The sequence below is a fragment of the Jaculus jaculus genome, chromosome 10 (assembly GCF_020740685.1).
Source record: "Jaculus jaculus isolate mJacJac1 chromosome 10, mJacJac1.mat.Y.cur, whole genome shotgun sequence".
In the NCBI taxonomy this organism is placed as follows: domain Eukaryota; kingdom Metazoa; phylum Chordata; class Mammalia; order Rodentia; family Dipodidae; genus Jaculus; species Jaculus jaculus.
Genome location: NC_059111.1, coordinates 24,655,282 through 24,679,832, shown reverse-complemented (window position 1 = coordinate 24,679,832; position 24,551 = coordinate 24,655,282). Strand labels below are relative to the sequence as shown.

General features: G+C 43.7%; 1 protein-coding gene across 2 annotated transcripts in view; it reads left to right on the top strand.

Moving 5' to 3' along the window:
* Nucleotides 1–298: 298 nt before the first annotated feature.
* Nucleotides 299–24,551, top strand: part of Tmem266 (transmembrane protein 266) — a 141,306-nt gene continuing 117,053 nt past the window's right edge. Inside the window, exon 1 of one of the 2 annotated variants that reach the window (XM_004660427.2) lies at nt 299–385. The gene's annotated coding sequence lies outside the window, so the exon portion shown is untranslated. The remainder of the gene's footprint in view (nt 386–24,551) is intronic. The other variant, XM_045160789.1, reaches the window with a different exon arrangement.

The following is a 24,551-nucleotide window of genomic DNA, read 5'->3' as shown; positions in this document are numbered from 1 at the left end:
CACACCGCGCAGCCGTGGGGCCCCGGGGATGACGGGCGAGCCCGGGGCCCCGCCGTTTCCTAGACAGCCGCGGCCGCCGCGCGGTCGCTCCGCAGCCTCGGGGACACGAGCACGCGCGCACGCGCGTGGCCGGCGGGCGGGCGGCGACGGCGCAGGCGCGGGCCCGGGTGAGCCGCCGGCGCGAAGCCCCGCGCGTGCGTGTGTGTGTGTGTGTGTGTGTGTGCGCGCGCGCGCGCGCCCGAGCGCGGTGGGCGGAGGGGCGGAGGGAGCCCGTGGGGCCGCGAGGGGGTGGGGGGGGGTTTGTCCGGAGAGGGGAGCCCCGGGAGCTAGAGACCGAGCCCAGGACGCTGCAGAAAACAGCGGAATCCCGGAACCCGGGTAGCAGGTAGGGATCCTCGCAGCGGGTGACTGACTGCTGGGGCTTCCCTTGCGGGTGACCACCTCACTCCCCCGGGCAAGGGGGCAGAGGGGTAAGAGGTTGGTCAAGGTTTGCAGGGTGCGTGCCCAGGAGGATTGGGATGTTGCAGCTGACCTTCATGGCCCCCTGCCTGGGGCAGCAGCCAGGCGAGGATCCGTGGGGCTAGCCCGGGTCTTTAGCTCTATCCTGTGGATCTGCTTTTTGTCACATGCTTCTTATTTATTTTTGCAAACTGCCCTGGTTCGGGTCCAGCTGCAGATGCCTTACCTCCCATTCTTTGCCTCCGTGTGCCATCTTGCATTTATTAATAAAACATGCAAGCCCGGGCAGAGGGGAGGGATTGCTTCTGGGGGGGGGGGGGAATCCCAATGCAGTATAACAAGCGAGCGCCTATTTTCGGTTTACAGACGTGGTTTTTTAAAAGGTGGAAATCCCACACCCTGGGGATGTGTGGTTTGGTTGGTCGTGACCACTACCTAGTGGGTTTCCCCGGTTCATCAGGAGGCGCTTCAGCGGCACGATAGGCTGTCTGGAAAGGATGAAGGGTTTTTACTGTCAGCCGAGCATCCTGTTCAGAGGACAGGTGCAAGCTAAAGCAGACAGTTCGATGTTTGCTAACTTGCTGGGGAGGCTTAACCCCAGAAATTTGTCTCCTTAGATTATCAGGAGGAGGAGGCCTTGAATAGAATTCTTAAGATTTGCATACTCAAAACTCATTATGGTTTTGCATCTGAACGTGACTAAATCTAGCCACCTGTTGGAAGTCATACCCCCACACTTGTCCCCCAACCCCTGTTTCATAGTGACCAATATTGAAATAGTGATAGGCCCATGTAAGTTCCTTCTCTCTTTAATGGCATCTGGCTTTTGTTTCTTTTAAAATGCAACCTACCTGTGATTTGATGTATAAATTGAAACTGTATGCTTTACTTAAATTGTGCATACCTACCTTGCTTTGAAGACTTGAGAAAGTGGTATGCATGTAACTACTTAATCCACCCTTTCCCTTGAAATACTAATATAGTGAAAAGAACAGTGAGAGCTAGAAGCGTGCAATAAAAATGGCTATCACAAGATGTTGGGATGTGACAGCTGGACCATAATGCCACATTTAATCATGGAAAATATTGATATGGACCAAGTACTGAGCTAAAAGTTATTGTGAATGATTTCCTTGAAACCTCACCACAAACCTGTTATCTCCATGTCGAAGTTGAAGCTGAGGACTTAGAAAGGTTAACTGACTTGCCCAAGGTCACACAATCAGGAGCAGAGCAAAGATGCAACTCAGCTGCATTGCATCTGATTACTGGGGGACTGAGGAGCTGGGGACGGTCTTTAATTCCAACACTGCTACCTTTGTATTAAGATCAAGTTAATGCATGAGCACATGGGCTCTGATCCAACTTTCTAGTCCATAGGTTCCATACCAACTTTGTGGGTTTTCCAGTTGTTACAGAACGGATATATTGGACTTTTTTTTTGAGGTGACAACTAGCCTATATTTTAAATTTCTGCTTCACAGGAAAATGAGGTCCAAGAAATCCTGCTCAATTATCCCATACAAGCAGTCAAGTTCAAGAAGCTGTTTCACTCCCAATTTAAACCTATAATGTATACATAGATTGTGTAGAATGATCACTTACAATTTTCATTGTCTTATCTCACCCTACCTTTCTTGCTGTCTTACACACCATTTTCTGCTCTCACTGCCGGTCATTACAACATTGTCTTAGCACACTTTTACGTGAGTGCTGTAATGGGACAAAAGAATCCATACCAGCCATGAAGTACAATCTCATCTCTATGATTGCAGCAATCATTCTTTCAAAGTTCTTGGGATTTGTGCATTCAGCTGTGGATATATACTGAATCTCAATCAATCTCTCTCTCTCTCTTTCGTGTATTATTAAAGCTCAGGTGTTGGATTTTTGTTACATATTCCTAGCAGTTCTCATGAATTTAAAAACGACAATAGTTACATGAATGGAAAACTCACCCAATGGGACTACTAGGTTTTATATTCAGGTCACACAGTTGAGATACTGGTAGGAAAGGTATAGTAATAAATTATCTGAAAAAGTCTTTCTCAAGGAAAGAGTAGCGTGTATTTTAATTATAACTTGATAAGTCATATGAAGTAGGAAATATAAGATCACTCCTTGTAAATTCTAAGAACTCTGTTTGACTTCCTTGGACAATAGACTAGTCAGAGAGCCCCTTCTTCATTTCTCACTATTGAGTTCTGTTGACAGTAAGGCAATTTGTGTAGCAGACTTGCCTCATAGAAAATACTGAGTTTTGGAAGAGTACAATTCCAAGTGCTTATGAAGATGCTGAGCTGGAATTTTTCTGCCCTGGAGATTTCCAGCCTATGATCAGATAAACTGAAGATGAGTCCTGATGGTACTGGGGAAGAAGCAGAAAGCAAAGAGAAGGACTGCTTGATTTCTGGGGAGGAATTGGGTTTGCCTATGGGAAGGATCACTGTCTTTTCCAGCTGATTCTCTCATAATTGCAAAGTGAGAAATAGACGAGATTCCTGCTTTACATTCAAGCAGGATTTCATTTAATGGGAGCTGAGCATCGTGGTGCAAAGCCCAATTCTGGAAATGTACAAATGTTTCTGGACTACATTTTATTTTTGCCATGAAATATATATTTAACTGGGGAAAGTCGTATGGGCAATTATGGATACTTAAACATGACTTTTTATTCCTCTTACTAAGAGTGTATATTTTGGAGGGGAAAGACAAACAGACATGCCCAAGCTACATAACTCACATGTTTCACTGTGATAGGTTATAATGCACATTTTAGTACACTGTTGAGGAAGATGTAGGTAACTGGCATATTGGTCTCGCTATGCCTGACATGGCAAGTTATTTAGTTGTGAAACATAGTTTTTCTTAGAGCATCCTTTAATGTAGTATTTTTACAAATGAAACTTTTTTTCAGTGCCAACAGTTTTGAATCACACATGTTCACAGCTTGTTGACTTTGAAGTACTTAATATTTATCTGTCTCTGTTCCCCTTGGTGGCAGCCAAAGGTTTTCATTTTATATAGAAAGTAGCTCGCTTTCTGTCTCATTTCAAATGGAACCAGTTGGAGTTCATAGATGCTGGCCAAAGACCATCTCGGGTCTCATTCATTCCAGAGCCTTCTAAGGTCCAAATCTCATCTGAGGTCCCCAGGGCTTCAAAAAGTTCGTAAAGTTGGGTCACTCCAGGCCACCTTGGATGTGGGATGGAGATTACTCTGTGCTGATGCAAAGCCGGGCCAGAAGGTCAGTTCCCTTACATCAACATTGGCCTGTGCTGTGATTTCTTGTAAATGTAATAAATGCTCATCATAAAATACTCAAACATTTTTTAAAAGTATAGAAAATTGAAGGTCAGTGCTCAAAATCTTTGCTAATCTTAACTTTAGCAATGACAACCATTAAGAGTTTGGTTTAAGCTGGGCGTGGTGGCACACGCCTTTAATCACAGCACTTGGGAGGCAGAGGTAGGAGGATTGCTGTGACTTCAGCCACCCTGAGACTACATAGTAAATTCCAAGTCAGCCTGGGCCAAAGTGAGACCCTACCTCAACTCCCCCCACAAAAAAAGAGTTTGGTTTAGATTCCTAAAATGTTTTCCAACAACTGTATTACACAGATGAGCAGTGTTTTGCAATTTTCTTTCTCACACATGGTAACACATCTTGGATGGCCAGGAAACCCTTGATTGGCCTGCTTCTAGACAGTTGGTTTTTTTAAATTTTTTTCTGATTTATTTATTTGTTTGTTTAATAGAGAGAGGGAAAGAGAAAATGGGCATACCAGGGTCTCTAGCCACTGCAAACTAACTCCAGACGCATGCACCACCTTGTGCATCTGGCTTACACTGGTACTGGGGAATTGAGCCTGGGTCCTTAGGCTTTGCAGGCAAGCACTATAATCACTAAGCCATCTCTCCAGCCCAAGAAATGCTTTTTGATATACAAGCCTTTGATTACCATTTTATTTACATTTTTAAATTTTTGTTGGTTTTTTCTTTTTTGGTTTTTGGTTTTTCAAGATAGGGTCTCGCTCTAGCTCAGGCTGACCTGGAACTCACTATATAGTCTCAGGGTAGCCTTGAACTCACAGTGATCCTCTTACCTCTGCCTCCTGGGTGCTGGGATTAAAGGCATGTGCCACCATGCCTGGCTATTTTTATTTATTTATTTATTTATTTATTTATTTGCAAGGAGAGAGAGAGAGAATGGGCATGCCAGGACCTCCAGCCATTGCAAACAAACTCCAGACACTTGCACCTACTTTTGCATCTGGCTTTACTTGGGTACTGGGGAATTGAACCTGGGTCCTTAAGCTTTGCAGGCAAGTGCCTTAACCACTAAGCCATCTCTTCAGCCCTCTAGACAGTTGGATGGGTTGAGGAACCCTGTAACTAGGGGATAAGTTGGGGAAATGATGGTTGGTGGGTAGGAATCTGGCATGTACTGTGTCCCATGATAGGCAGTCTCACATTCCACATTGCTTTGCAATGATCCTTTGTGGTCAAGTGTATAGATGAGCGGTGGGGGGGGGGGGAGCCCAAGGCACACACACAGGAGCAGAGCTGAGATTCAAGGCCAGGTCATTGTAGCTCAGACTCGGGGTTCTTTCTCTTTACTCCTTTGATGGTAGGACTAAGTGTTCTCTGACCTCCCATCTTCTCTTGCCCCACTCACACTGGCCTTCTTGTCCCTCTGCCTCTGCTCCTTGGCAATAGTGGGATCCCCCTGGAATGCTCTTCCTCCCGGTATCTGTGAGGCTTGTTGCCTCACCTCCTTGAGACTGGCCTCAAAGTCTAACTGTTCCTGCAAAGCTAGCCCATTACCCCTAGCCAGCCACTCCTATCCTCCTTTCCTGTCTTGCTTGCATTCACAGCACCTCCCAGCACCCAACAGAAAGTCTTCCTTAAGCTTATTATCCAACTTCCAAATGGGAAAAAATGGCTCTGGAAGACAAAAGGTTTTGTCTGTTTTGTTCACTGTCCTACATTTGGTGTTACAGAAGGAAGAACGGACAAATCAGTGTGGCATCCTTGAATCTTGCCAGCTTCCCACATTTCTTAATTTTGTTAGCCCTCACCAAGCCTGCAGTGAGCTCTCTAAAATGCAAAGACTTCCTGTGTTGTTTAGGGGGACAGCAAGGAAAGTGCATAAGGATTAGGAGTGATCTCTCTTGCTTTTGCTCCAGTGTTGAGGAGAGAGGAACCTCCCAGATAGAGTTGGACCCTATAAAGATGAAAAGAAAGTCAACTGAGTGCTAAGTGTCTGGCAAGGCTGCAAGATCACATGGAGGGGAAGTCTGGGATAAAGAAGGGTCCTGGGAAGATCCCCTCCTTCTATATGGGGAGTGCAATGTTTCTCAATGACAAAATAGACTCTTTGTCAATCACTATCTTTGCCAGGAGTCTGACTCAGTAGAAGCAAAAGGAATCTGTGGTCACTTGCAGAGGCTTTTTACCCTGGCAGGTTAATCTGCCCTACCTGCAGTAGCCTGCAGCATTGTTTAAACATTAAATACCGTTGGTGTCTTCCCTGCAGAAGCCAGGATGTGAGTTCACTGCCAAAGCATTTCACAGCGTGTCTGAGAAGTTTTGGCAGCAAGCATGTTCCAGCAGCATCCCAGCCTGCGCTTCCTTTGGACCAACAGTCTCGGACTCTTATCCATGCCATAATTTCTCAGAGTATTGTTTGGGGTACAACAATAGGTATTTGGGGGACAGATTCAATCCTAGAACACTTTGGAATGAACTACACTAGACTATCGAAGGGAGCTAATGGTCAGAAGTCCTGGTGAAAGAACCCTCCTCCTCCTCCTCCTCCTCCAGTCTCGAATTGCTGCCTCATGGGTCTGAATTACTTGTCATGAGTGGAATTCCCCTTCAGAAAATTAGTCTGAGCTGGGCACAGTAGCCCACACCTTTAACACCAGCTCTCAGGAAGTAGGAGGATTGCCATGAGTTCAAGGCCATACTAGGCTATAGTGAGTTCCATCCACGTTGGCCTGGGTTAGAGACCCTACCTCCACTACCTCCAAAAAAAAAAAAAGAAAAAGAAAGAAAAAAAACACATGTGGGCATAGTTGGGAGGCAGAGGTAGGTAGATCACCATGAGTTTGAGGCCACCCTGAGACTATATAGTGAAATTCCAGGTCAGCCTGGACTAGAGCGAAACTCTACCTTGAAAAACAAAACAAAACAAAACAAAACAACAGCAACAGAAAATCCAGGTCTCCCTAAAACTACCTTTGATTTGTAACAGGAACGATCCTGTAGCCAGGATGGAGGCTGAGAGCTTCAGTTCCCACTGCTCACTAAGCCAAAGAATTTGCTAAGAACTTTAGTCTTTTGCAGCCCACATTATTAGAAGTTCAGACTGGGACCAGGTGGCTGGGAGTCACAGTGTGCAACGCTTTCTGCTGCTCTCCCTCGGCTCAAAACAGGTGCAAAGCAAGTTGTCTCAGCTTGTGACAGAACTACTATTGTGTCCACCTGATACAGTGTGTAAGTCTAATTAGTCTTCCCCTTAACAGTGTCCCTAGAAATAATTTTTTTCCTTTTTCCTTTTTTTTAAATTAAATTTTTTGAAAAAATATCTTATTTGGCGGGTGTGGTGGCGCATGCCTTTAATCCCAGAGGGAGGCAGAGGTAGGAGGATCATTGTGAGTTCAAAGCCATCCTGAGACTACATAGTAAATTCCAGGTCAGCCTGAGCTAGAGTGAGACCTCACCGTGAAAACCCAAATACGCACATACATACACACACACACACACACACACACACACACACACACACATATGTATATGTATATATACACATACATATATATATATATATATATATATATATATATATATTTTTTTTTTTTTTTTTAAGAGAGAGAGAGGAAAATGGCATGGGAGGAGAGAATGGGCATGCCAGGTTCTCTTGCTACTGCAGATGAACTCCAGACGCATGTGCCACCTTGTGAATCTGGGTTTATGTAGGTTCTGGAGAATCAAACTTAGGTCCTTTGGCTTTGCTGGCAAGTGCCTTAAGTGCTAAGCCATCTCTCCAGCCCTGAAATAGTTAAATTTTTGACCTTTTTTTAAAAACCTAAATGAAAAACAGCATTCAAAATAAACCTCTTTAACACTAGCTAATTATCTTTTTATTGTTATTGTGATTTTTTTTTTTTTTTTTTTTTTTTTTTTTTTTTTGCCCATCAGAGCAAAAGGGTGAAACATATTGTAATTCCTCAAATAAGGAGAAAAGGTTCATTGTTTCAGGAGAGAGTCTCAAAACAAAAGCCGGGAAATCGCCATACCTTCTCTGTCTGCCCTGCCAGTTTCTCCTCAGGGCCAGATCTGCTGTCATCCTCCACCTTCCTTGCCCTCCAAAGAGCTCCTGTTCCTACCCCTCTCCTGAAACACAACTCACAAAGGTCACTGGGGATGGTCTGATCACAAATCCAATGGCTGTTTCTCAGATTTCCTTCCTGATAGCTCAGCAACATCTGACCCCACTGACCTCCTCCACTCCTTGCTTCGCTCTCCGTCCCAGCAGTGCCTGGGTGCATCGGCCTCTCCTCGGTCCTCTGATGCTCCCTGTTCCGTCACAAGGGGCTGCGCACGGGGAGGAGCGTGCACTCTTGCCTGGGATCTGAATCTGGCCCTAGCACTGGGTAACCATGAAAAACTTCAGAGCAGTTCATTAATCTGTCTCTGTTCACTATCATGCAGCTACGTCATAACATCAGGAGGATGAACAGAAGCAGCAGCCAAGAAGCCACTGAATGTCACCTTTGATTATTAGGATTCCTAGCTTAGATACCTTTTTTTATCTAAAACCCTCTCCCCGCCATTTAGCTCCTGACTTCTGTCCCTGCCCGGTGCCTGCTCACATCCGAGCCTTCATGCAGGTAGTCCACACTGGACCACGTTTACCCTTCCTGCTCTGCCCTCCTTCCCGTCTCAGGGAGGAGGAGGCCCAGGGCTGTGCCTGGCAGGCAGCAGAGTATAGCCTGCCTTGTAACGTAAGCTATCCTCGCTCGGGCACGGAGCCCGTCTTTCCGGTGGATCACAGATTACTCAAAGATGCTAGCTGTGGTTTATACTTTTCAAAAATAGCTCCTTCGGCGTTCAGCCGTGTACTTTACACACAGTAGGAATTCAACTCAGATCTTTTGTCTCCAAAAATGTTGTTGTTTTACACAGGCCCTCCGAAATCCTTTTTTTTTTTTTTCTTTCTAAATTTGAACCCTGTATTGATCAGTTCTAGAGCCCATGCAAGCTTGGTATGGGAAAAATTGAGTCAATATCACTGGGGCAGTGAATCTCTCAGAACCTTCTGGAATGACATACAGAAATAACTAAAATAATGGAAGTTCCAGGGGTAACATTGCTTTTTTAAAGTAGCTTGAGGGCTGGAGAGATGGCTTAGCAGTTAAGCACTTGCCTGTGAAGCCTAAGGACCCCAGTTCGAGGCTCGGTTCCCCAGGTCCCACGTTAGCCAGATGCACAAGGGGGCGCACGTGTCTGGAGTTCGTTTGCAGAGGCTGGAAGCCCTGGCGCGCCCATTCTCTCTCTCTCCCTCTCTCCGTCTTTCTCTCTGTGTCTGTCACTCTCAAATAAATTAAAAAAATTTTTTAAAAAAAAGTAGTTTGACCTCCTACCAACCTACAAAGCTATGTTCAATGTGTTTGGAGCTTAATGCTCCTGGCCTTATCTTCTTCACCAGGAAGAGGGTGAGAGCTTTCAGAGGGAAAGTCGAACATCCTTCAGTCCCTTGGACTCCGCTGCAGACGTCCTTCTGAGCCAGTCTGTGGTAGCTGTGACTTCTTTCCTCGTGGCGCACAGGTGAAAAGGACACGGCAGTTGGAAAGCAAAGGTGGGGATGCCTACTTTGAAAGCCATTTAATCCTGCTGCTGCCATTTTATTTAGCATGACCAAGGTGGCGCTCATTTGCACCAGTCTCTGCTCCATCTCCAAGATCATGAAGAGTCAGATTTTTTTTTTTTTCCAACTGCCAATATAACGATTTTCCTTCTCTAACCCTGGAGGCCTCTAAGGACCTTGCTCTCTGCATCTTGAAGCTCCATAGCAGTTTCTCAGCCTCAGTACCACTGGCATTTAGGTCCAGGTAATTCCTCATGTGGGGCTTGCTGTGTGCATTGTGGGATGTTTAGAAGCATCCCTGCCCCCTGTTATTAGAGGTCTATGGTCCTATCCCCTTCTCAGGTGTGATCACCAAATTCTTTTTCCAGAAATTACTAAATGTCTTTTATTTGTGGAGGGGTGTGTGCAAACATCATCTCTAAGTGAGAACCACTACCCCATAGGGCCAACACAGAAAACTCAACATCTTTCTGCTTTGCAGCTATAGAATTTGAACAGCTTGGGTCAAATGAAAATTATAATTGACATGTGAGACAAATTGCATTCCTAACAGAATTGAAGGTGAGTGTCTCTAAACAGTTATAGATTATATCATAAATGAGGTGATGTGAATAAATTAGCAGTAAAAATTGGGCCATCTTAATTCTTAGTTCATAATGGTCCTGGATCTGGATACAGTAACATATTCTGTAATGACTGTAATCATTCTTGGGGTATTCTTGTGCATTTTATTTAAGTGTGAAAAGTATTGTCAGGCCTTTAATAATGTTTATTAAACCAAAAATAATACTTCTGGAGAAATCTTAGTGGTGTCTGATCTGAAGAAATTACATTTGACCTGAGGTGTGCCAACTCTCCCTACCAGTTTGTTTCTGACTATAAAGCTATTCAAGGATAGCACTTTAGGAGTTTTGGGGGTGACATATAAATGACAGGGTACTTTGTGCTCTGGTGCAAGGCCACAATTGCTCAGTAATCTTCATAGCTGTTAGAAAATTTAGCTGTAAACTTATGATTTGAAACCCGCCTCCTATTGACAATCACCATTATTTCTTTCTAAATGCAGTTGCAAAAATTGCATGCCACACCCAAAGAGTATAAATGACAGTTAAATAAATGCCTTCTGAAAAACTTTAAGGAAGAAACCCACTTTGGCCAAAAATTGCCTTTGGAGGGCAAAGTATATACTTGAAGAGCCCCAAATTGCCAGAAATAGCCTTGTTTTCTTGAGTCAGAGTATTAAAGTAGAATTACTTACTCCACAGATAAGTGTGAGCGTCTTTGGTGTTCTAGACTTGGGCTAACAGGTGCTCATGTCCAGTGAGTTAGGTAGTCCTCCTAGCCCCAATGTCCAAGCCCTAAAGCTGGAACTCTGATGTTTAGGATAAAGGTTTAATGAGGTCATAAGAATGGAACCCTAGGGTTAGAGAGATGGCTTACTGGTTAAGTGCTTGCCTGTGAAGCCTAAGGACCCCAGTTCAAGGCTCAATTCCCCAGGACCCACGTTAGCCAGATGCACAAGGGGACACATGCATCTGGAGTTCGCTTCCAGTGGCTGGAGGCCCTGGTGTACCCATTCTCTCTCACTCTCTCTCTCTCTCTGCCTGTCACTTTCAAATAAATAAATAAACATAAAACAAAAAAAATTAAAAAGAATGGAACCCTAGCTGGAAGGCACTGTTGCCTTGTAAGAATTCTCTCTCCCCCTCTACCATGGAGAAGGAAGGCAGAAATAGAGCCCTTGCCAGAACCCAGCCATGCTGGCTTTTGTTCTTCCAGCTTCCGGAACTGTGAAAAGATGAATTTGCTATTGAAGCCACCCAGTCTATGGTTAAGGCAACTCAATCTAATACATCCAGCATTCTTCTCATATGAGGGAACGAGACCCAAAGGGGCATGTGTCTTGCCCATGGTGAAGCTACTTGTTAATGGCATAAGCAAAACACAGAACCGGGGCTTCCTGCTTTTAAATCCAATGTGCATTCCCTCTATACACATTCTCAGGTCATCCAGCACCCTGTATCCAATAACTGTTTCTTAAGCTCACAAGCTCAAGAGTTCAAGGTTTTTTGTTGCCGTTGTTGCTGTTTTAATCTTGCTGCTAAAGTAGAGAAAAGTAAGGAAGAAAGAAATGAATTGAAATGGGGGTTGTGGGCCAAGCTAGCGTATCTGAACTTAGAGAACATAGTATTTCTGCAAGATCACTAGGTATTACAGGACCTCTTCAAAATCCAGCTCAGCAAATAAGGGTGGCCAGGCACCCTGGTACTGGGCTCTACTGTACTCTGTGCTGACTGCTCCTTGTCAAGATTCACTGCAAGACCCCTAGCTTTCCCATTCCACCATAGCCAGACCTTTGCATGCACAGTCCCTGAGTAAGCCCAGGCCACCGTCCCATGATAAATGGCAGGGCCAGTGAGGCTATGCGTCCCTCCTCCTTGGATTTCCATAATAGAGTATATTATTAGAGCTTGCCAAACACCTTTCTTGGTATTCCTCCAAAATGGGGGGAGGGGTACTCCACCCAGCGGTAGGCAGGCAAAAAGGGACAGCTATTAGTCATCTCTCATTTTGCAGATGAAGGGCCTCGAGCCCAGAAAGAAGATAGGACTCGGGCAATGCCACAGAGCAGGTGAAGGGCAGAGGCAGACTTTGTCTTACCCGGACACATCAAATCAGGTTGCTTTCTAGAAAGGAGCTGTCTTTCCCCGCAGTATCCTTGACATTCCACATGGTGAAAGTGATGGTCTTTGGAAGCAGTTCCCCCCTTCCCTACAGCCCAGAGGTAGATCTCTTCTCCCCCCCCCCCCCAGGGTTTTCTTTCAGCTCCATCCTCTTTGTATAGCGTCAAGGCTTCCCAAAGAAGCACTTCTTCCCTGAAAGCAGCATTGAGGGTTCCTGCAACAGCGCGCAGGGTGGGATACTCTGTTAAGGTGCTACACAGAATCTTCACCTTGGAAAGAAGAACACCTATACACGAACCCTCAAAATTTTTAAAATGTGGGGTTGAGGTTGGACTAGTCTGGCCACCATTGCCACCAGTAGCCCATATGAAGAAAAGACCAGACATCCAAGGAGAGTTGATCCTGTGCAGAATGTGGGAATGAGATGACTTCTCCCAATGGGGATGCTCTTAGCATCCTGTCATTTTGGTTTACCAGGCTCTGACTTTCTGGAGAAGCCTGTAAAACCTCTTAAGAACCCTTACTTGGAAGCTGGGCACGGTGGTGCACGCCTTTAATCCCAGCACTCAGGAGGCAGAGGTAGGAGGATCGCCGTGAGTTCGAGGCCACCCTGAGACGACATAGTTAATTCCAGGTCAGCCTGAGCCAGCATGAGACCCTACCTCGAAAAGCAAACAAACAAAAAACCATACTTGGGCTGGGGAGATGACTCAGGGAGTGAAACGCTTGCTGCTCAAGCGTGAGGACCTGAGGTTGGATCCCCAGAACTGATGTGAATGTCAGGCATTGTGGCGTGTGTCTGTAATCCCAGCACTGAGGAGAGAGAGACAGGGACTCACTGGGGCTTATGGGCTAGCTATTCTAGCCTAATCGATGAGCTCTAGGTTCAGTGAGAGACCATACCTCAAAGAACAGAGTGAAGGGCTAGAGAGATGGCTCAGCAGTTAAGGTGCATGCCTGCAAACCCTAATGACCTGAGTTCAGTTCCCCAGGTCCCACGTAAGGCAGATGCACAAAACAGCACATGCATTTGGAGATTGTTTGCAGTGGCTGAAGGTCCTGGAATGCACATTCTCTCTCTCCTCTCTCTCTCTGCTTGCAAATAAAATTTTATTTTATTTATTTGAGAGAAAGAGAAGGAGAGGAAGATACAGAGTGGGCACACCAGGACTTCTAGCCACTGCAAATGAACTCCAGACACATATACCACTTTGTGCATCTGACTTTCTGTGGGTCCTGGAGAATCAAATCTGGGTCCTTTGGCTTTTCAGGCAAGCAATCCCAGAACATCTGTCATTTGGACATCTGCAATCCAGAGAATGCTGCCAGCCAAGGGAAATCTACAGTCAACATGGAGACTTTTCCTCTTTGCTTTAATCCCTGACCCACCCGCCACAGCCCACTGCTGAAGGCTAGAAGCAATGGAAGGAGAGGAGGACAGAAAACAGACGTTTCCCCCTTCACGAATGCAAGACCCCCGGCTGTTGTTCAATCCAAGCCAGGGGAAGGCGATGAGCTTTCAACTAGATAAGAGATTGAAGATTTTATTTAGACCAGATGAGATTGTTTTGTAAGCCTTAAAAGTGAGGTAATTCTGGAACATGTGAGCCAGAAAACTATGGAGGCTGTCAAAATTGTCCTCATGAACAGGAAAGAGAGAATGGAGCCAGGTGTAAGACAAAGGTTGGAGAAAATGAAGCCATTTTCCAGCCACGTTCAGGCTGTTATTAATCCTTCTCTTTTCCCAAAGATAAAACAAGCATGCCTTATTTTATTGATTTTTTTTTTTTTTTTACAAATTGAAGGTTTTTGGCAACCCTAAATAAGCAAATTATTTTTTCAATAATTCAAATGATCATTAGTATCTTTTATCAAAAATTTATTTATTTATTTGAGAGAAGGAGAAAGAAAGAGGGAAAGAAAGAAAATGGGTGTGTCAAGACCTCTAGCCACTGCAAATGAACTCCAAATGCATGCTTTACCTTGCGCATATGACTTATGTGGGTGCTAGAAAATTGAACCTGGGTTATTAGACTTTACAGGCATGTACCTAACCACTTAGCCATATCTCTAGCCCCTCATTAACAGTTTTTACAAAAAAAGAACCATTAACTAAGGTTGTACATGGATTGTTAGATATAATACTGTTACAACCCTAATAAACTATAGAATAATATAAACATACAGGTGTTTTTTTTGGAGAAGACAAAAAAGCTCATGTGGCTTGCTTTATTTCATTTATTCACTTTATTGCAATGGTCTAGATCTTAATCCACAATGTCTCTAAGGCATGTCTTTATTCTAAGTTTTTTTTTTTATTCTAAATTTTAAAACATGGTACCATCCTAAGGCATCAAAATCTCTGGAGAGGGCTAAAGAGATGGCTTAGCAGTTAAGGCATTTGCCTGCAAAGCCAAAGGATCCTGGTTCAACTTTCCAGGACCCACATAAGTCAGACGCACAAGGGGCACATGCGTCAGGAGTTTGTTTGCAGTGGTTAGAGACCCTGGCGTGCCTATTCTCTCTCTCTCTCTCAAATAAAAAATAAATAAAATATTTAAAAAAAAATCTCTAGGTATTAGGCTTAGCCCTTCCACAAACTAGGGGTGTAACTGCAGATAAGTCACTTCACTTTTCTGAGTCCTGGCATCTTCTCTTGCCCAATGATGGGAATGGGATTTGTAGTGCAGGGATCCCAGGATAATTCCTCTTCTGAGCCACACAGTGCCTTAAAACAGTAGAACAAAATCATTCACATAGTGAGCTGGCTTTACAAATTGTACCTCAGTTAGAGCTGTTGGAAAAGTCAAGCATAGATGAATGGCATTTGGCAGGAGAAAACCTTAGTCGAGTTGAAACCCTTAATTACACCCTGTTGGCAGCTTGGTAGCTTGTTCTGTGTCAAAGGACACCACATTATCAAGTGACACATGGTAGAGATAGAGTTTTGTAACAGCTTGCTCATCTACAGCATGATTGGCCTGTGTCGAGCAAGTAGCAACCAGATTTTCAGCCAAGTCTGCTCTAAAATCCTGAACCTTGGACTGGAGGGATGGCTTAGCAGTTAAGGCGCTTGCCTGCAAAGCCAAAGGATCCAGGTTTGAGTCCCCAGGACCCACATAAGTCAGATGGTCAAGGTGGCACAAGTGTCTGGAGTTCATTGTAGCAGCTAGTGGCTCTGATGTACCCAATTTCTCTCCCTGAAATAAAAAAAAAAAAACAAAAAACCTGACCCTTCTTAGATTAAAGAACTCATGTCTGCTTCCTGTGGTGACAAGTCCATTGCCGTTAATCACACTCAATGGAAGTTCAAGGACCATAATTGGTTGTACATAGATTTTGTTTGTTTGTTTGTTTGTTTTCCAGGTAGTGTCTTGCTCTAGTCCAGGCTGACCTGGAATTCACTATGTAGTGTTAGGGTGGCTTTGAACTCATAGAAGTCCTCCTACCTCTGTCTGTTCAGCCACCATGCCCAGCTACACATACATTTTTGCTTCCAGATAATGCTGTAGTAAAATATGATTGCTATATTGGGGGTAGGTTTTAGAATATTTATTTATTTGAAAACAGAGATGGACAGAAAAGAGGAAGAGAGAGAGAACGGGCATGCCAGGGCCTCCTGCTACTACAAACTGACTCCCAAGTGCATGTGTCACTTTGTGCATCTGGCTTTATGTAGGTAGAGGGGAATTAAATCTGGGCGGTTGGGCTTTGCAAGCAAGTGCCTTTAATCTCTGAGCCATCTCTCCAGTCTTGGGTTTAAGTTTTATACACAAGTCATGTTTTATTTTGTTTTGAGACAGGGTCTCACGTAGCCCAGCTGGCCTTGAACTTGCTATGTAGCTGAGGATGACCTTGAACTTCTTATCCTCCTGCCCCTCCCTCCTGGGATTAGAGGTTATATAGTGTTGATGATTGAACCCAGTACTTTGTGTATTCTAGGTAAACATTTTACCAACTGAGCTATATCCTCAGCCCTCATATGTTTTATAGTTAACACATTAAAATCACATATAAGTGATAGATCAATTAGAAATTCTTTTTTAATATGAAAAGATTAGCTATACTCTTACTTATAATTATTACCCATTTTTGCAGGCAAGCACCTTAACAACTAACCCGTCTTTTCAGCCCTATTACCTATTTTTGAACCTATCCTTTTAAGTGTGTATATGTATGTATGCCTATATGAATAATTTTGTATTATGTTTAGTCAAGGAAAAATATATATAACACAAAACTTACCATTTTAACCATTTAATTCAATAGTATGTAGTGTATTTAATTGTCATGAAACCATTACCCCCGTCCACATCCCAGAACTTTTAAAATCTTATACAACTGGGACTGTGTTCATTAACCACAATAACTCTAGCCTTTTATAACTTTGCAGCCTTCCCCATACTTTATGTTATTGATGTCTTGAATTACCTCTTTAAATTATGTTTTATAATAGGTTCTAATGCCTTATAATTGTTCAGTTTAAGAACTTAACAGAGTCATCGGTAAGGTCTGTGTAATGTGAATACTGAAATTAAGGGAATGGAGAATAAAACTAGAAAGGGAATTGTCGAGTCTGGTAGAATGTTGAAGGCCTAAGAGTGAAATGAATTTGTGCTGGAAGAGTCACCTGGCTGCTATGAAGAGATTTACTACAGGCATAGGAAGGTAACAGGAGAGCAGTTTGGAGATTCAGTAGCCCAGATAAAAGGTAGGATGACTTGCCTAGGATGCTATTGGTAGAAGTGGGAACTAGTGGTTGGATTCTGGATTTATTTGGGAGAGAACCCGCAGTATTTGCTATGTTGGATCCCAGGGGGAGAGAAAGACAGGAGTTAACACTGACTTCATAGTTTTTCATTTGAACAGCTAGAAGGATGAAATTGCCACTTACTTACGTGGAAATAGAGGAGGAACGGATTTTAAGTAGAGGAAATGAAGAGTTCTGTTTCAATCATGTTACATTTTACAGTCTATTAGAGATCTAATTGAAGATGTCAAGTAGGTAGTTGGATATGCAAGTCTGGAGTTCAGGGGGAGAAAATGGAGCTGGAGATAGAGACTTTACAGAGATATGTGGATATATTTGAAGCCCTGAGTTTGAATGAGCTCATCTAGGCCTGGGAAGAAAGGATAAATAAGAAGGAAAGGTCACAGTAATGAGTCCTGAGACAAGTCACCACTTAGAGGTCAAGGAAAAGAAGAATCAGGGAAGGGGAGATCAAAACCAGATGCTGGCCGGAGAGATGGCTTAATGATTAAGGCACTTGCCTGCAAAGCCAAAGGACCCAGGTTCAATTCCCCAGGATCCACATAAGCCATATACACAAGGGGTACATGCATCTGGAGTTCATTAGCAGTGGCTAGAGGGCCTGGCATTCCCATTCTCTCCACTTGCAAGTAAATAAATAAATAAAATAAATATATTTTTTAAAGATGGTGTAGTTTCCCAATAGCCTAGTTAATGAAGTGCTTCAAGAGAGAGGAGTGAATTTCTGGTGTAGCTGCAGTGGCTAAGAATTGCATTTAGCAGTGGGATGGATAACTTACATCTGAAACAAAGCTTCAGACACTGCAGTCTCTGTCCATCTGGTGATCTATCTACATGGGAACTCTTGCATCAAGTAATTTGATTTCATTTTTTTTGCTTTAATAATTTGGATGACCTTTGTCAAACACTATGTACCTCATAATCTTTGAAACCGAGAATGGCCAAAATGAATCACGCCACAAGTCTGGCCCTCAAAACAAGTTGGTAAATCTAAGACTTAGCTGTTATAATGATGTCAGAGCTGAGTTCTGATCTCTAGGATTCTGTTCTCATATATCTGGATGTATTCTGAAATTAGACTATATTTTTGTCCCTTTGAGCCCTCTACCTTTCCTTCTTGAAGACTGGGGCCCTATTTTTTCTCTTTTTTTAATGAGCACTTTATTGTATGAACATATTGCATATTACTCATATTTCCATCAGGTTATATATACTCTTATGTTCCCTCTCCCCACCCCATTCCACTGAGGGCCCTTTGCAGTGGGGTTATCAGTATTTACTGTGGGGATATGAATGCGCCAGTCTCTAGGAGGGGAACAACACTCCAGAGAACACCTTCATAGCCTGCGGCTCTAACATCCCTTCTACCACCTATTCTGCAAGGTTCCATGAGCTTTGGAGGGCATGGTACAAGTCTCCTTTAGTACTGAGCTCTAAGCAGCCTCTGATTTTTTAGTTTGATGGGTTTTCAGTCTCTACAGTGTCTACACCATCTTCCTGGAAGAGGTTCTCAGGCTGGCAGTGAGAGCAACCCTCATATTGAATCTTTCTCTTCCTCTGTTGTATCTCCTGAGTCCTGGCAGATGTGATAGAGATGTCTTGTCTTATGCTAAGAATGCCTTATTTCTCAACAGAAAACCACCTTTCCTGTTTCCTGTCTTACAAGTTATATAGATGAGTTTTATTCAAACTGAATGTTAAATACCTCACCCTTCAGGAATTTTCAAATATTCTTTTCCATTGGAAGGTTTTATGGTGTAAAAGTTTTGGATTAACTTTAAGAGGAATGTTAATTAGATTAGATCATAATGATGGTAAAATGAATTTGAATTTGGAAATAAGATTACCTTGACTTATTCCTTTTCAAGCAAGCAAGTGCCTTTAATTGCTAAGCTATCTCCCTAGCCCAGTTTATTCCTTTTCATTCACTGAGGCCATACCTAATCAGATAAGGTACTGGCCTCCAAGTAAATGTCATGGGGGGTTCCTGAGAAGATGGGACATTAGAAGGGGTTGGGAACCTTAAATGTAGAAAGGATTTGAAGGCAAAATATAACCATGTGATTGATGTATTGATGAGGAGAAAATCCGACTCCTGAAAAATGTGAATATCAGCAGGTAGGGGATCATGGAGGATGTCTTCATATCTTTTGGGAATGATTATGAAAAATCAATTAGGAGACCCCAGGCAAAATATGTAAGAATTAGACTGAAAGACTAAGATAAAATATAAAATCTTCATTTATTTAGTCCTAATAATGGCTCACAGTAGGCATGATTAATTGTGTATAAGGGGCAAGAGAGATGGCTTAGCGGTTAAGGCACTTGCCTGCAAAATCTAAGGACCCAGGTCCGATTCCCCCGTATCCACGTAAAGCCAGATATACAAGGCGGCACATGCATCTGGAGTTTGCTTGCAATGTCTGGAGGCCCTGGTGTGCCCATTCTTTCTCTGTCAAATAAATAAATAATAATTTTTAAAACATTGTACATAAGCCAGAGACCTTCATGAGCTTCTATGGGCATCTTCTGGCCTCACTCCAGCTCCCCTGTCTTCACTAGCTCCTCACCATCCCTCCCATAATGCCCATCAGCATCCTCTTGTCCATCTTGTCTGAGAGAGGACCTCCTGGCCAACACTGTTCCCATTAGCCCCATGGCACCTAGGCTGGGCATTTCTAAGCAGAAGACAGGGCTTCAAAGTCTCACTGAATCTGCTTACCTTGTTGACAACTTGTCTGTCTGGCTTTTATAGCTCACCTGTATTCAGGGTGACTTCTGCTCTGAGTCCCATTGGCAATTACTACTTGGATCACTGAGGATGGACACACATATGGTTTTCCTTGTGCTTGCCCTTTGAACTCTGTTTTAAAATTGATTTTTATTTTCTTTTAGAGAGAGAGAGAATTGGTGCCCCAAGGTCTCAACCACTGAAATCGAACTACAGATGCTTGCACCACCTAGTGGCCATGTGCGACCTTGCGCTTGCCTCACCTTTGTGCATCTGGCTTAGGTAGGATTTGGAGAGTCAAACATGGGTCCTTAGGCTTCACAGGCAAGTACCTTAACCACTAAGCCATTGCCCCAGCACCCTTTGAACTCTTGCTACCTCTCAGACCAGCTCCTTCAACCAGCTTGGGATGCTTCTTCATAAGTATTTTTATGTTAAGAGGAAAATTGCTTCATTGTTAATAAACAGTATGATTTTATATAGCCAAAGTAATCCCATAGTGCCCAGTATCCAGACACAGTGAGATATTTTGGCAGAACTGATAAAAAATAGTATTTCTCAAAAAATATATATAAGCATATGAGATTATTTAATATCATGCTTAGATATTATGACGAACCTGGTTAGAATTGATACTAGCCAGTTGGCCTGAAGAGATGTGGTCAGTGTCAATGGTAGTGCTCATTGCATTTGGCAGAAATGAAACGCATTCAGGTATTTGACAAGTTTATGGTATAAAAATTCTGGATTATCTTTTAGAGTAATGTTGACAGTGCATAGTGATGGTAAAGTGACTTGGAATTTGGAAACAAGATTCCTTTTCATTCATATGTGAGACATTGAGGGCATATCCAACCAGATAAAGTCCCAGTCTCAAAATCCATAAATAGGGCTGGAGAAATGGCTTAATGGTTAAGGCACTTGCCTGCAAAGCCAAAGGACCCAGGTTCGATTCCCCAGTAGCCACGCAAGCCAGAAGCACAAAGGGGCACATGCATCTGGAATTCGTTTGCAGTGGCTAGAGGCCCTGGTGTGCCAATTTTATCTCTGTCTGTCTCATCTCTCTGTTTCTCTCTCTCTGCTCACAAATAAATAAATAAATAAATAAGTGATTTTTTAAATCCACAAATAGTGATATAGTGAGTCCAAAATTATTTTTACCGTATCCCCTTCCCCTGGGGGGGAAAAAAAAGCCATCCTCGTAAAATCCTTGGAACTTGTGAATGTTATCTTATTTGGAATAAGGGTCTTTGGTGATGTAATTAAATTAAAGATCTTGAGAGGGAATTCTGAATTATCACATGGGCTATGATTACTATTGTAAGTGACCCTTTAGGAGAGAGGCAGGGGACGGTTTTGGTCCAGAAGAGATGGCAATGCAGCTATGGAAACAAGACCCAGAATGACGCAGCCACAAGCCAAGGGACATCTGGAGCCACCAGAAGCAAGCCTTTGGAAGGAGACTAGTCTACTGGCGCGTTGAATTTGGACGTGGGATCTCCAGAACTCTGAGACAATACATTTCTGTTGCTTTAAGCCACCAAGCTTTTAGAGGTTTCTATAACAGCCACAGGGAAGTAATGCAGATGACGTTAGTTCTTATGGGAATAAACATTGTAAGTGTGAAATTGGAAGAAAGAACCCAATACCTTAGCCAAGGTGACCTGCTTTGCAATACTTGAGGAAGGCAAGTTCAGAGCATAACTGTAATCTAGAAGAAGTTATTTTACACTGCTTAGGGGAAAGATACGTGGGTGGAAGTGAGGCACTTGGCCCCGGTACATAGAGGAGGAAAGCCAGAGAACTACAAATTTGCAGTGAGTGACACAGACTCCACAGACCTGGTGACAAGTGCTTTGCTGTGGTATTGGCTGAGGGGCCGTCACTGGGCTTCTGCATGGTCTGGGTGGAGTCCCCTTACGGTCTTACCCCTGTGCTTTGATCTCATGTAAGGCAGAATCATTGATCAGCTTACAAATGTCTGGCTCTGGGCCCCTGGTAGTGAACATGAGCATTTGGGATACCAAAAGAGAAACTTGCTTGCTTTCTAACACATAACAGATGAAAAAATGAACAGCCTGATTTTTCTTTTCTTGTGAATTTGATTATCATGACTCAGCTAGTTATGCTCAGCTTGATTCAACCTTGAGATGGACAAAATTAGAGGCTACACCCTGACAGGAAAACTGTCAGCCTATAGCCACGCAATGAAACTTTTAAAATTGTTTTATTTTAGTAGCTGGGCGTGGTGGTGCATGCCTTTAATTCCAGCACTTGGGAGGCAGAGATAGGAGTATTGCCATGAGTTCAAGGCCAGCCTGAGAGTACAGAGTGAATTCCAGGTCAGCCTGGGCTAGAGTGAGACCCTACCTTGCAACCCCTCCCCAAATTAATTTAATTTATTATTTGAGATAGAGAGAAAGAGGGGGAAAGAGAGGAAGAAAGAAAATGGGCATGCCAGGGCCTCTAGCCACTGCAAACGAACTCCAGATTCATGCACCACCTTGTGCAGCTGGCTTACATGAGACCTGGAGAATTGAATCTAGATCCTTTGGCTTTTCCAACAAGTGCCTTAACCACTAAGCCATCTCTCCAGCCCTGCAATGAAACTTTAATGCACAGCCTGTAGGTCTTCCAGATATTATCTGGTGTCACCAGAGATCCCTCCATGCTACCTTCAGGGGAGAGCATGCTTCTCCTTCAAAATCTTTCTTAAATCTTCTTCAAAGTCTGGGGTAGGAATTTATCTGAAATTTTTTAAATCTTGGTACTTGTGTACAGGAGAGAACTTAGGAGAGGCTGAAGGCTGGAGCTTTGTTCTGAGCCCCTTTCAGACCAACTCAGCTCCTCTGCTACTTTTCTGCAGCTGCAATAAGTACAGCATATCACAAACTGGTTATTAAAGCCCAGTGACTTAAAACAACAAAAATTATTCTCTTGTAGTTCTGGAAAATAGAAGGTCAAAGTCAAGGCATCAGCAGGACCATACTCCTTCTCCCACATTTTCTTGGGAAAAATCTCTCCTTGCCTTTTTCACTATGTATTCTCAGGGTGGACGCGAACTCACGGAAATCCTCCTACCTCTGCCTCCCTAGTGCTGGGATTAAAGGTGGGCACCACCGTGCCCGGCTTCCCTTGCCTTTTTCAATAAGGCCAAGTATTCCCTTGATTTATGGCAGCCCAGTTCCAACCTCTGCCTCTGTCTTCCTTATGTCTTCTCTTCTGTGTGTGTGTGTGTTTTAAATAAGGACACACCATTGAGCTTAGTAGCAACCTTGATCCAGTATGTCTTCATATTAACTGCATATGTCTGTGAAGACACAATTTCTAAGTGTTGCAGTTACCTTCTTGTTGCTAGGATAAACACTCAACCAGAAACAGCTTATGGGAGGAAAGGGTTTATTTCGGGTTTGAAGAGTCACAGGGAACGCCATCAATGGCAGAGGAAGCTGGCTCACTTCATTATACACCTGCAGCAGAGAAAGAACAGCCAGCGCCAGCAAGCACAAGCTGACTTTGAACATATGCCTGGGACTCCAGATCCACCTCCAGGGACAGCAGGCCTCCACCTGCTGGAGACTAATTAGGAAGCTTAATCAAAAATACCTGGGTTACATTCGGCATGGTGGCACACGCCTTTAGTCCCAGCACTAGGGAGGCAGAGGTAGGAGGATCACTGTGAGTTCGAGGCTGCCCTGAGATTACCTAGTAAATTCCAGGCCAGCCTAGGCTACAGTGAGACCCTACCTCAAAAAACTTAAAACGCCTGAGCTATGAGTTACCATGAACTGCCATCCTCCCCACCCCCCCCACAAATAAGTAAATGAAATGAAAACAGCCAGGCATGGTGGCCACACCTATAATCCCAGCATTTGGGAGGCAGAGGTAGGAGGATCGCTGTGAGTTCGAGGCCACCCTGAGACTACATAGTGAATTCCAGGTCAGCCTAGACTAGAGTGAGACCCTGCCTTGAAAAAATATATTTATTTATTTGACAGAGACAGTAGGAGACAGTGAGAGGGAGAGAGTGAGCCTCCAGCCCACTGCAAACAAACTCCAGACGCATATATCTCCTTGTGCATCTGGATAACGTGGATCCTGGGGAATCAAACCTGGGTCCTTTGGCTTTGCAGGCAAACACCTTAACCACTAAGCCATCCCTCCAGCCCTGAAGTGAGCAAATTTGTAGGAGTATGCAGCAGCAGCAGGAGGCTCAGCTTGTTGCAGTCCCTCAGGAAGCAGCCACCACCTTTAACAGTGGTACTTGTTCCAGAAGAACTCTGAAAGGTCTGTGGCACAGTTATCCAGAGCCCCAGCTCACAAGTGACGTGCCACCTCCACAACTCATTAACCAGAACACATTACTGGCTCTCCCCAAGTATGAGGGGGCCATGAAGTATCCTGACCAGTATCCAGAAGGCAGCAAGCCAAAACTATTTGGTGCCCATTAATAATGATCATGCACTTCCTCCTATCTGTTCTGTTCCAGATCCTGAGCTGGGTATAACTAAGTCATGGTCTCCTTTTTTGTTTATTTTTAATTAAACTTTATTTTATTTTATTTATTTATTTTTTAAATTTTATTTATTTATTTATTCGAGAGCGACAGACACAGAGAGAAAGACAGATAGAGGGAGAGAGAGAGAATGGGCGCACCAGGGCTTCCAGCCTCTGCAAACGAACTCCAGACGCGTGCGCCCCCTTGTGCATCTGGCTAACGTAGGACTTGGGGAACCGAGCCTCGAACCGGGGTCCTTAGGCTTCACAGGCAAGCGCTTAACCGCTAAGCCATCTCTCCAGCCCAAAACTTTATTTTATTTTTGATTCAAAACAACGATATAGCTTTGTGGGGGTACAGTGTAATTTGATCAGTGCACAAAATCATGGTAATAAACATTAATGGCCTGAAAAAAATAAAATATAAAATATACCTGGGCCTATGGGCCTAAGTACATTCAAATCACCACACCAAGATCCCATTCTAAGATTCCTGGTGGGCATAGATCTCGGGAGAGGGTACAATTCAATCTAC